This window comes from Chlorocebus sabaeus, chromosome 7, assembly GCF_047675955.1.
Source record: "Chlorocebus sabaeus isolate Y175 chromosome 7, mChlSab1.0.hap1, whole genome shotgun sequence".
NCBI lineage: Eukaryota > Metazoa > Chordata > Mammalia > Primates > Cercopithecidae > Chlorocebus > Chlorocebus sabaeus.
In genome coordinates this window covers 72,093,869-72,108,164 of record NC_132910.1, presented here as the reverse complement: position 1 = coordinate 72,108,164, position 14,296 = coordinate 72,093,869, and the positions used below count along the sequence as shown (strand labels likewise).

The 14,296-nt window shown below is 37.8% G+C and overlaps 1 protein-coding gene across 4 annotated transcripts in view; it reads left to right on the top strand.

The window, feature by feature from the left end:
* NDNF (neuron derived neurotrophic factor) overlaps window positions 1–14,296 on the top strand; it is a 38,080-nt gene that overhangs the window by 13,096 nt on the left and 10,688 nt on the right. The window lies entirely within an intron of this gene.

Here is a 14,296-nt window from a genome sequence, read left to right as displayed (position 1 = left end):
AACTAAAAAAATTAGCTAGACATGGTGACATGTGCCTGTAGTCACAGCTACTTAGGTGGCTGAGGTGGGAGGATTGCTGGAGCCTGGGAGGTCAAGGCTGCAGTGAGCTGTAATTGAACTACTGCACTCCAGCCTGGGTGACACAGCAAGACTCTGTCTCAAAACTAAAAAAATAAAACTAAAGAAAGAAGGTAGAGAAAAGAGAAAACTGAAATAGTATGGATATAATAATATTTCTTAGAAAAAGAAAGGATACAGGCAATGTCTCTCCCATTCATACCTCTCCCTAAATAGAGGTTTAAAATATTAAAACTTGGTAGTCAATGAAAATTAAAGATCAGAAAGTTCTAACGATCAAAATCCTAGAGATGAAAATCCTACTGCTGCTACTACCAGATTATAGGTCTTCATATTTTGGAATTTTCAAAATAAAAATACATGAGAATCGCGAGATTGGAAGAGACAGACCCATCCATCACCTAAAAATACATGAGAATTGCGAGATTGGAAGAGACAGACCCATCCATCACCTGGCTATTCAGGCGCAGTCCATGAACTGTCAACATCAACATCTCTTGGGAGCCCGTTAGAAAGGATCATTCTCAGGACTTAACCCCAGACCTGTTGAACCAGAATCTGCATTTTAATGGGAAAACAGTGATTCCTGTGCCCACAAAGGTTTGAGCAGCACTCATACACGCCATTCCTGTGCTCAGATCAGAATAGATCCTAAGCAAACCAAAATGTACATGATTTCAGAGGAAGGAGGCCCTCCTGAGTAATATGCTATTTTTGTTCTTACCAGGACATTTTTGTGTTCTTAAAGACAGAAAAATACATCCTTACACCAGGCTCCTGGATCATCCAGCACATGTCATCACCATATGGCAGCCATGCCAGTGGATGTCCATGATGTCCCCCTCAACAGATTAGAGATATGCTTCCAGACTATTTAGGTTTCATGCAATAACCTATTATATATAAGTTTAGCACCCATAAAATTGTCAAAACATTCATATGTTATTTGCTATTTAGCCTATATTCTCTCGAAATAAATTCTGTACATCAGCAACGGTAGTCAACTTGAATGTTCTTTTTCATTTATTTGTTATGCACCCACAAAAGGTCATGAGTATCTGCTTGATAATGGGCTCTGTGGTCAGTACTATAACTTGTAGATATACGTAGGATTCCTTTTCTACCCTTAGAAAACTCCAGAATGTGTACAAACAATTTAAGATGGTCTTCAATAGAAATATGAGCATAGATAAGTGCACAACCAAATTTCTCTGTCATTGTTGAGGATTGAGTCTTAAAGAATGAGTAGAAGTTTGCCACCCAGAGAGGCAGTAAAGGCATCCTAGCAAAAACAGTGGCCTATGCCCAGGCTAGAGACACTTACTGGGAATATGAAGCAGAGGGTGAGGAGCTTGTAGGAAGTGCAGGGCTTGAGAGTGAAGGACCTCGTGGGCCGTAGACTTCATCCTCCGGGTAATGGGAAGCCATCTGACTTTTAAGTTTTTCGAAGAGTGAAACAGATTTTTGTTTGTAAAGATGCCAATGTCAGTACCGTAGAAAATGAGATGTTGGAAAAGGGTATGAGAGCAGTTAGGTGAGACACAATAAGTGGATAATTTGAGGCATTGGCAATTTGGATAGAAAAGAGAGAACAAATTTTGGAGAATATGCAGCAAGTAGATTGGCAGGATTTGAGGATTAATAGGACATGGGGATTGAAAAGTCAGATAGCATGAAGGTCCCTAGTCTCATAACTGGAAAGATGGTGCTGCTGCACTGGCATGTCCTGATTTTCATGCAGCATCTTCGTTTACCCTTCAGTTGCCTCGTCAGGACCTCCTGTTACACTTCAGTCCACAAACATGGAAACCGAGGCTTGGAGCAGTTGCATCATCTGCCCACAGTCACAGTGGTATGGAGGCATTCTGGCAGAGGAAGGAGTGGAACTCAGATTCAAATTCAAGTCTGACTCTTGAGTCTTGAAGCTAAGAATTAGCCTTGAGGGTTTGGTAAACAGCCACCCCTAACTTCTTTGCACAGTACAGAAATTTTAGGAATTTTTCTAATGGGAGATATTTCAGATTGCTTTGCTATCTACTGTTAGCTTCTTGAAAACAGTATAATTCGGCAAATATTTATCTAATGCCTACTTTATACAAGAAAACTAAAAACAGGTATGAAGGGAATATAAAGGGGAGTAAAAGGTAGTTTTTTTTCATAAACTTGTGTTATATAAGCCCCATGAAGAGCTTTTTTATAGGGACAAGAAAAATATAAAAATAACTATAATTCAAGTGAGACGAGAAAGTAACATAAGAAACAAAGTCTTTGGTTTCGCCAGAGGACTGTAATTCCACTTTATTGGCCTCTGAAGTTCCCAGGGGACTTGGAGTAGGCACTTAATAAACACTGGTTGACTTATTGACAGTGTACAGGGAGAGCTCAGATAACAAACCATCTAAGTAAACACCACACTGTGGCAATCCTATTAAGAATTTCCCCGGAGATTTTATAGCCCTGTTTTGGGTATCTCACTCCGGAAAGTCAGGAAGCATCCTCCCTCTGTAGGAACACTTCCTACCTTTCAAACTGCTTCCTTCAGTGGAATGGCTTTGTCAGATATGCCTTTATGTTGCTGAGCTCCAAGCTCCTTCCTCTAAAACCGTGCTGACCATGGGGACTGGCTGGGCGAGCCGGAGAGCCTCTAATCCGTCTCATCTGATAATGGACGTCAGAGCATCTGGCGTCCTCCCTGGGTTTAACACTGGCCAGTTATTCCTCACCTGATCTGACAGCCGGGCCTGGTGAGCCAGTGCCTGTCTTACAGTCCCCGTGACTTGGCAGCGTGTCCCTCTCCGTGGCTGATGGTTGCAGTTAACTCAGGTGAGGCAGGTTCCCAGGTGCGAAGCCTGGGAGACCAGTGTTTGTCTTTCTGCTGTCTCTTCCTCAGTGTTCTCATCTGTTAAAAGTCCCTTCTGGTTCCAAAATTGCGTGGCTCTGTATGGCTTACTCTTCATGCGAGCCCTTGCTGAAATGTTCCTTCCTCAGAGAGGGTTTCTTGACTACTTAGCTTAGAAGGGCCCCTTCTTCCCAGCCTTCACCTTTCCAAAGGTCCTCTCTAGTCCCTTATCCTGTATCATTTTCTTTAGAGTGCTCAGTGCCCCCTGGGATCATTATACTAATTATACTTTGTTCTTTACTTGTTTTTCGTCCCTCTTATCCAGTGAGTATAAACTCTACAAGCTCAAGATCTTCACACTTCTTGTTCGCTGCCTCATTCCCAGCATGTCAGGCAGTGCCTAGTACAGAGTAAATGCCCTACACATATTTGTGGAATTACCCACTGAACTCTGTAATCCCACCATGCTTGCTCTTTTCTGTTGTCACTGCCTTATTAGTGGGTATTGCTTCTTGTTACATCACTGGAAGCTGGGTCATAAAAGATTTCTTTGACGGAAACTTTAGGGAGGATGCAACCCATGTGTTTAACACACATTGCCAGCAGAATCACCAAGGCAGTTTTTAAAACCAGGTTTGTCATAATGAACTTGAATCATTTTAAGTACCTTGTCTTGTTAATATGGTGAGTAGAACTAGAAAAACCTTTTGAATGTTTAAGATCCTTTAAGTAGATAGTACATATCGCCTGAGATAGATGGAAAATATACAAAAATTCAAGGTCGTGACTGAATGAAATGATTGATAGATTTTTAGTATCTTTTTTTCTTGCTGTACTATTCTGTTTTAGTCTTTCAGTTTTATCCTTGCTGTTACTAACAAACAAAATCAGTAGTTATCTCAGTTTGGAAGAGATAGTGATGGTTCGATTTGATCCATCAGTAGTGAGCATTTAACATGCGTATTGCAAAATGTATGAAAAGATTGCTGAGCTGCCCTATGGAGCATTATACGTCAAAGCTTGGTGTCCGTCCTAAAGATGCTGCCAGTCACTTCCTTACTCTCTCTAGCCTGGTTTTCTCGACTGTCTCGGTGACTGCAGTCAATTCCCTCCTAGTCTTTTCTTCACTGAGCTCACCATCTGCCACTTCCCTGCTGGTACCTGTGTAGTTCACTGCATTCCGGATTACTCCATTGCCTTTAGAATTCCTCCAGGGATGGTGCTTCTTTCCAAATAAGTGCCTAGTAGCATAAGTTATATGGTATTTGGCAGGTGTGAGTTTCTAGGAAGGTTCATAGGTTTTATTTAGCCTATCTGTTTGGATACAGCATATGAAGAGATCTGGTCACATATACCAAACCATAATATTTTCTTGTCAAATTTTCTTTGTACCTTCTGTATCTGTCTTTCTTAATTCTGTTTCTTTCTCATTTACCATAACCACTTTCCAGGACGAAAATATGCCTTCGAACTGCTTTCTCCTCTGGGTACTTTTAACAAATGGGTTGGCCTCAAATAATATGCATCCCTTCACTTAAAATTTAAGTTCAAAGAAGCAACTTCTTGGGGGGCGGTGCATGTGCGTATGTATTGCCTTTCTCTAATATGTCTCTTCAACCATCCATGTGTCTGGCAGATCACATTTCACACCATGATAATTGAAATCAGTCTTTTATTTTTTTAACCACACTTCCTACTAATTTCCACTGTAGCCTTTCCTCGTTTATGTTTCTCATCATTTAAAGAGAATACCTTCCTCTTTTTCCCCTCTCTTCTAATACCTTCTTAAATATAATAACTAGTTTTTAAAACTGCATCTAAGATAGACAGCTATTCAGGCTATTAGATGCCACCTGAAAATTCTGTTTGACTCATTTATTTCTCTCATTTCTTCCATCTTTGCATTACTTTCTATTTGTCATTTTATCATATGCATGTTCCTACAATCAATGTGTTATTTTTTATTCCTCTTTTTTCCTCACTTCCTTCCTCCAACTTACCTGCACATTCTGGCAATCCAACTGCAAAACATATCCCCAATTTTTCCATTATTCCTCATCTCCTCTCCAAAGTTGAAACAACTACCATCTCTACCACGGACAACTGCAGTAGCCTTCATCTGATCTTTTTGTTTTCACAAAGATGAAGTTGTTTTCTGCTTTTAACACTACCTCTTCTTTGAAATTCATTTTCTACACAGTAGACAGGGCTATTCCTGAAAAAGCTTGGATCACTTCATGGCCTTTCCATGCTTAAAGAGCTTTCCACTCATGCCTGTAATTCCAGCACTTTGGGAGGCCAAGATAGAAGGATCACCTGAGCCCAGGAGTTTGAGACCAACCTGGGCAACATGGCAAGATCCTTTCTATACAAAAATTTAAAAACTAGCTGAGTAACGTGGCACATACCTGTAGTCCCAGCTACTCAGAAGGCTGAGGCAGAAGGATCTCTTGAGCTCAGGAGGTAGAGGTGGCAGTGAGCCATGATTGCACCACTGCACTCCAGCCTTGGCAACAGAGCAAGACCCTGTCTCAAAAAAGTTGGCAGTGGGGGCCTTTCCAACACACTTGGAACAGAATCCAAACCCCTTAATATGGGTGTAAATCTTTATGTGATTGGCACATACTTGGTGCCGAGATAACTTACTTGGTCTTCCATTCTTCCCTCACCCACTGTGTTCCACACTGATGTCCTTTCCTTTTGTCAATACCTCATGCTTAGTGCAACCTCAGTGCCTTCACACCAGCTATTTATCTGCCCAGAATGCTTTTTCTCCTGATATTTATTTGCTTCATTGGCTTCCTATTGTCATTCAGATGACAGCATAAATGTCATCTCCTCTAGGAAAACTTCTCTAAATACTCAATCTAAAACAGCCCATCACCACACTTTCACACAAGCCTATTTTAATTTTTAGCATAGCTACCAGCAATGGTGTTTTCTTGTGTATCTGTTTATGTGTTGCCTGTCACAACCACTAGAACACTCACTTCCTGAGGTCACAACTGTTCCTAGAAGAGTACCTGGCATGTAGCAAAAACTTATTATATAGATATTGAATTAAAATAATAAATGAGTGGAAATGCTGACATTGGACTCTGTTGGCTGGGCAGGTACATTTTGCCCCATAAATAGATTCTAAGTTCCTAAAATATATGTATTTTTTGAGACCTCACAGTACCCGGTTGAGTTTGGAGTATGACATCAATACTTGACAAACTCTTATTTTCTTCATCTTTGCTCTTTTGGACATATTTAGCTTTTGGTATACTAAGAAATCCATGGAGTGACTTACTGAAGAGTTAACTTCTTGGATAAAATGGCTATAAAAAAATCAAATTTTTATGGTGCTACACACCGCAGGGACTCAATATTTTTTGTTGACCACAACAATTCATGCCTCACCTTCCAGGCTGATATGTGCTATTGCTAAATGCTACTGGCGCACTGCCATGCTCCATCTTAGCTAAATTTCAGTAGAGAATGACGTATGCAGTTTGTAAACTGCTTTGGGGAATGTTGCACAGGAAGTCATTTTCATTTTGTTGCAGATCAACAGGAAATAAGGCTTAGTTGCCAAACAAAAGCAAGAAAAGCAACCAAGCATATTATTCCTTCCTTTGGGGCTTTCTAAGAATCATTAGCATCACACTAAGACAATGGAAGTTATCCCAGCTATCTCAGTTTCACATGTAGAGGACATTTTGATAGGAAGAAGGTATTTAGTATTTTGTTTGAGTTTTTCTTTGCATTCTCCCATACACTGCTTTTGAACTTTGTCATATCTTCTAATCACCCATCTGATACATTTTAAGAGTTTTACTCCTTTCTTTATTAAAATGGGTCTGGCTTCCTGAATTACAGACTACTATCTATGGGACATTTATTTCGGCCAATTCTATTGTTCATTATTATTCTCATTGGCATTAATATTGATGGGAATACAAGACTACTTACTTTAAAATCTGATCCTCTTTGAAATAATTCGGATTGTGTAGGCTTGGCCATCTTTTAAATTAGAATGCCCTAACGTTATCCCTGTTATGAACTCTGCATCATGAGACTCAGAGGGAGTGCATGACAGAATGGAAACTTTATTCGAATCCTTGGCATGTTTTAATTTCACATTGCTTTTTTATATTAATTTAATTTCCTTCCAGAAGGAAAGTTGGCAGTCATTTAGAAAAGTGCTAAGGGAGGTTGGAATGATTGCAGTTGAAATGCATGTGCAAGTCCCTAATCCATAGATTATTGACATAATGAACTCTAAAACCCTTAATAATCATGCCACTGTGCACTGACAGCCTGCGTTTAGAGAGCTTTAGTGCATGAGTTCTGTACATAATGTCGGTTCTACTTTGTTGAGCTGGGTAGAAGTTGGCATGTTATCACAGAGTGAGAGCTCACCTAGCATGTGCCAGAGACCACTCCTCAGGGCAGACCAGGAATCCTTTACTTCCATCTGCTTTATTTCTCCCTTTTCAGATATGGAAATGTCAGTCTGTAATAAGCTATATTTCCTTCAAATTTTTAACAGATTTGGATTTTTAAGAACAACTAACTTCAGACATTTTCATTGTTTGCAAAAGAAAACAAAATAAAACAGCTTTTGGGAATTCAACTTTTGATTGTTGCATTTTTGCCTTGAGGGAATCCGTACATTCACGCTGACACATGGTGGACATTCAGTATTAAAGTGTGCAGTCCCCTTTGCTTGCTGCCCAGCAAGTCAACATCAGACACAAGGCTCTTCCCCCAACCAAAGCTATATATGTTTTTCTTACACCTTGACCAAATGCTTCAGATTTATTATCAAATGTGACATGAATGATTCAAACAAAAACAAATGCCCTTGAGTTTAAAAATGGAAATTTAAAAGACTAAATATTTGCACTTAGGAAAATAAAGTAACAGAAATCTCTGTGGCAGACCATTGCTTGAAATTATTCTCGCTAAATTATAATCATACACTTTCCACTCTCTTTAATTAAACATTAGATTCCATTTATTCTCAATACATTCGCTTCAAGTAAATCAGAATGCCCATCCTTTTTTGTCATTGTAAATTTATTTCAACTTTGTGGCCTGCACATGATCAGGCACATTAGGTAATTTTTATGCGAATCTCAGTGATACTATATATTTTTTCAAATTTTATACTTTATGTTATATTTATACTGATGAATCTGATATTAAATTTTATAATATGTAACTTGTGTAAGAGCTTGATGACATTTTTGACAGCTACATTTATACATTTCTGCAAAGAACTTGTTGTTGGTGTTGAAGGGATGGAGGAATTTGTTTTGATCATATTATCACAGGTAGGTAAAGCTGTTGACTGCTGTTCTGAGGAAGCTACAGTTTGAGAAAGGTCATGGTGCCTTAATTTATATCACGTCTTCTATTTTGAGAGCCTTGGACCATTACATGAAAGGCCAAAAGAACTTTATATCTACCAGATTTGCAATTGTTTGAATTGCTCAGATAATATAACCAAATAGCAGTCTGTAAATATTAAAGACAAGCTTTCTCTAGTGGTTGAAATAAGAGTCTGCTCTTAAGAGTCTTAATTGTTATATGTGGTAAAACCATTTAGTGGAATTTTAAGAAAAAAAATTAGCCAGATTTATTTCTTATCACTGTTCATACAATTTCAAATAATAAATGTTAGCTAACTGAACCAGTGGTTTAACCAAGGTGAATAAATTGACTAGTTGATCTTATGTAATTGCAGATAAATTTTGCAAAATGACAGTAGTGGAACTGCTATAGACATTCTGGGGCAAGTTTAATTTTTTTAGGTATGTTGTGCTTTTTTGTGATGATAGAAGTAATTCTGGGCATTTAATTGATACAATAAATTACTCAAACTCCCCTTAAAGTTTTACTTTGCTTGTCACTGACCATTTTATAATTCACAAGCATTTCCACAGGTCTGTGGGAAAAGGATATGCCAGGTCAGTTGGACTGTTTAATTTATCTAAAAGTTCCATAGACTATGAAGTTCAAATTAATGCTAAAGAAAGTCTTAGAATTGTTTGTACATGCTCAGTTATCCATCATTTGCTCCACTCCCTACTCCTTGAAGAGCAATAAAAATGCTTTAAATCTATTCACTGACATTTTCTTTAAAACCGGAGGTGATGAAGGGGAGAACAAGTACCCATCACCATAGTCCTAAAATATTAGAAAGAATCCCTTCTCCACATCTCTTGAGTTGTACAGTATTTACCTGCTCACCAGAAAGTGGGCAGCAGATATTCCATTTTTATATTTAAAAGTTTTCTCGTTGGGGACTACTACTCATTTGCCTTAACTCCAATATCAACTGATCAAACTCATAATGTTTCTACATTTTTGATCTAAAAATATGTGTGTGTATACGTATATATTTATACACCATATAAACTAATTATTTACTTTGGATTATCCAAACCCATCTCTACCTTTGTAAGTATAGACTATATGGTTAATCTTTGGCCAGTTTTATTTCCCCTTTTAACCAATAGGATATTGGCATTCCAGAGAAAAATATCATATCACCAATAATCTGTTTTCTAAAGATTGAGGTGTATCAAATCATTAGATCATTTTTATTTTCTCACCTCAGTTTTAGCAGTATCTGAGGACTTGTGCCAAATATGAAGAAGGCCTTTGACAACATAAAAATAGCAGAATTATATATTAGCATCTATATCTTTTATTCATTAGCACTTTTCAATTGAAACAAAGTCAATTTTTTCAGTTACAGAATAACACCACCAAGTTCTTCTGGGTTGTGGATAACTGTGCAACCAAGTTGATCTGCCTAGCAAAATAAAAATATTTGGAATTATCCTAGCAACTTTCAACTTATGTTTGAACTAAAGCCTCAGTTGTAGAAAGATAGCAAGATTTGTTGCTGTGCAAACACATTTCCTACATCATCCACCAGATGGCCGTGAAAAAAGAAATAGTGCTTAAAGTGAAACTCTGATTGATGTTATTTAATGTGAAGTTTAAATCTGGATAAGCTCTGTCTACCTAGAAGTAACAAAAAGAAATGAGAGGAAAAGTTATGCCATTAGAGGGCACTTTTGTAATTTTAGGAAAAAAGTCTGTTCTTATAAAGCAATTTAAGGCTTTTGCTTAAGAAGAATGAATTTTCATTGTTTATTCTAAATGACTAGTTTTTAAACTGTGTATCTGAGAGAGAACATTTTATTGGGAGGGGAAAATGTGTAAAATCTTAAAACCACCATTTGAATAATTTTTATCAGCAAATGTAAGTTCTAAAAATATATACAATGTATCTGCACCGTCATTTTTTTGATTAGCTATATTCAGTGCTTCTTTTAAATACATTTTAACTTCTGCCTGTAACCTCACCAAATCGAACAAGCCATCAATGCTCCCTAATATTTAAATTTTTCCCCAACAGTAGTTGCATGTTATTAGATAATATTTGTAGAACCAGAATCTGACAGAGTATAAATTTCTGTGTTTGGGGTCCATACTAGTTTTTAAAACACTTTCGAAAAGTGTGTTTTGCTCATAATTGGTATAGCAATTAAGATGGTTAAAACTGTTTCAGGAAAAAAAAATGTGGCGTGATGGAATTTTAGTTTGGGAAATATGATGTTTTTGATAAAGCAAAAGATAAAGTTCAGTCTCTTACCTATTTATTGGTGATCATCTAAATAAAAACATATACCGGAACCAATAAAGTAGGCAAACCAGTAAAATAGTTTAATAAATAGAAGCTTAGTGTCAAAAACTATGAAAGATTTGCGATTTTAGCCCACTTGCAAGCTAATAAATTAGTCTGTCATAGTTTCATGGATGCTAGAAGAAGGCACGATACTCCTGGGTCAGAAACAAAGGATTTTATTACTCACAGTGATGTATTACTCAGGCAGAATATCATTATTTTCTTCCACTGGCTCCCTGACCCCGCACTTCCCACAGGATGATGCAAACAGGGCCAGAGGGCACTAGGCCATGTTTGGATTTTATTACAGGAGAGGATCCCTGAATTTAGGGACCTAAAATCTTTTATAATGGGTGGTAGCCATGCCTGCTCTTTGCTCCAGAGGCTTTATCTTCCAAGGCTGTTCACTATACAAATATCCTTGAAAAGATAATGTGGTACAAAAGCAGTCAGTACTTCTGCTCCCAAGTACTTCTGCAAAAACAAACACAGAGACCCATGAAGAATTGCTTCCCAACACTTACTCTGCATAATCCTATAACTTGAATTTGTTTACTAATATTCATTTGTTTAGTAGCTGAATTGGAGAATATATAATAATCAGATTTACCATATTTTAAGCCACCTATAATAAATAGTTCATGTTTTTTATGTCGGATAGTATTTATTTTATGACCTTACGATCTAAGTCTCACTTTGATCATTTTTAAAATGAGAAAAAAGAGTAGTGCCTACATTATAGTGTTGTTGCTAGCATTAGATGAAATAATATATTTAAAGAACTTAGAAGAATGCCTGGCATGTGGCATGTACATGACAAAATTTATTAATATTGTTTTTATCTCAGAATTTTTTTTTCTTTTTTTGAGATGGAGTCTTGCTGGAGTGCAGTGGCATGATCTTGGCTCACTACAACCTCCACTGTCTGGGTTCAAGCGGTTCTCCTGCATCAGCCTCCCAAGTAGCTGGGATTACAGGCACCTGCCACCACACACAGCTAATTTTTGTATTTTTAGTAGAGACAGGGTTTTGCCATGTTGGCCAGGCTGTTCTCAAACTCCGGACCTGGTGATCTACCCGCCTTGGCCTCCCACAGTGCTGGGATTACAGGCGTGAGCCACTGCGCCCAGCCAGAATTCATTTTTTATAAGTATCTGATTTAATAAAAAGAGAGTTATTTCCTAGGGCAGTTGAGGATGCAGGGAAAGTTCCTATCAGTCAACACTATTTCTTCAACTCAGGGGCTGACCTAAATATCCCAGATATCCTGAGTCCTTAGGCAGCTGGTCCTGCTAAGTCATACTGTGGCACTGCGGTTGGCAGTTTTGTGGGCAAGCATGGGGCCTAAGGAGGTAAGCCTTGAGTGGCTCTGAGGCAAATACACCTGTGTATCTCACTTTCAAGTGCTCTGGTAGCATGTTTGCTATAAGTTTCTAACAAGTACAGAAAGCGAAATTCTAGCTATTTCTAAAGAGATTTTCTTCTTTAGTTGGCCTCGTCTGTTCTCACAAGGCAAGTTTTGGGGATGGTACTACAAAGAGAAATAAACTGGTACAATTGTATGTGGCATGTCTATGGTATTTCTAAACAGAGGCAGCATAGCAAATGTCATTTGGATTTTCTGTTTTTGTTAGCTCCAAACAAAAGAGGAGCAGAGGGGAGGGACAGAGAGCGGTGAGGGAGGTCCCATTCAGGTCAGTCCCCCATGTCCTTGCTTGGTTAGATTAGATCAACGTAGTCTTGATTTTGATCCATCCAGCCATCTTTTGCAGACATAGCCCTTGCCTACTGTTAGCAACTCTCATGAACTCCCACTGACATCCCCAAGTTCTTTTGGATTTCTCCTTGACAATCATCTGGATTACTTCATGCAACTTAAGAAGGCCTGGTCTTACTCTTAAACTGCCAGCTTGTTAGGAAGAAAAGTTTATTTCAGTCGCAGAAGCATTGCTCATTAGAGATCACCCATCCAAAATCTTCAAAAAACTGAGGTCCGGAGTGGCTAGGTGAATTGCCTAAGATCACACATCTAGTCAGGAACTGAAACTAAACATCAAGTTTCTTAGCTCTCAGTTGAATTTTCTTACACTTGTAATACAATTAAGAAATAAGAGTGAGAAGGAAAAGCCTCGTAATAAGTTATTATGGCTTTCTGGAGAGTTATTACAGAGGATGAACATTGGGCTCTGCAGTCAGATCCACCTGTATTTATATCCTTTCTCTGCTTACATAATGGAGGTTTATTTTTGCATAGGATAGCAGCTATTTCACAGGCTTATTGTGAGGACTAAAAGTTGTAATGCAGCTCGTGAACTTAGCACAGTGCTTTGCACATAGTAGCTCTAAATCACTGCAGATATTTTGTATGGAAAACCGCAGAACACAGAGAAGAAAAGAATATTTGGAAAAAAGTAAAATGCTTTTTGCACAAGCTCGCTGTGAAAAATCCACCTCTCATGTCCGCCTTGTAAAAAGGAGAATGTTTATTTCTTTCAAACTATATATTTTTGCGATCTGAATCTATTTTTGATAGCATCCAAAGAAAGATAAAATGAAAATCAAATGATGTTTTAAGTAGAGATTGATTATAGTAATGTCTATTTAAAAATAAAACTGGCATTCACTTCATCTTGAATTATCACAAACATTTCCTATTTCAGGTACCTCAGTGTAAAAACACTATATTTCTCTAATGCTTTAATTCCCTGACGCATGTTAAGTCCAAGAGGTAAAGGAAAACAATTATTTACCTATTTCTTTCTGTGAGAAAAAAAATGTACCAAATGGTCAGAGGAAGCAAAGTTTTTTCATGACTGTCATGTCAAGGAACTTGCCTACCTGGGGCTTCCTGTTGGGAACATCAAGACATGTGGAAGACAGTGTCTTTGACAACACCCGTACAACGATGCAGTAGAGAATGATCCATCATTACTTAGTGGATCTTTGATGAAAGTCAGTGACAAATGCCAAAACGTCACTTAGTGAAAGCACTCGGCTGGAAGTTAAGACAAATGTTCCAAATATACACCTTTCTGACTTGATGTGTGAGTAGGGGGTCAAGCCCATTTTCTAAAACGATAGAGGTGTATATGTCAACGTTGTGTTGAAGATTCTGGTACCTGATAACAACTAGACATCAACAAATAACTCATCTTGTGATTCTGGATAAATTGCTTAATCTGTGAGAGAGATGAACTTTATGATTTATAAATCCCTGACTTAAGAAAATTTGATCTTGGAAAAAGCATAATACTATATAGAGAGTTATATATGTATAATCCCTAGTCAGATTTTAGGGAAGAATAAAAATAATTGAGCAGTGATAATTTTCTGGTTCTCGAAGAGTCTCTGACTTATGTTGAATGTAATAGTTCAACCATATCAGCAATTAGCAACTTGACTGCTGAGCAGTGATACCAGCCGACCATTGGTTTAACTTTTATAATAATTCGAAGAACTGACCTTAAGAAATTATTTTCATACAAGCTTTGAGACATTGATACAGTGTTATCTACAATGCCCATATAGGCTTCTGCTGTAATGAAGTGAGGATTTTCTCTCTCAATACCCAGAGAAGTTAATGCAGCAAGAGTCTTTTCATTTCAAAATCTTTTTAATGTCTGAAATTCTAGTGAATTTATTCTCAACATCATGAAGTCGTTTGAAGAAAAAATGTAGTAAAGTTG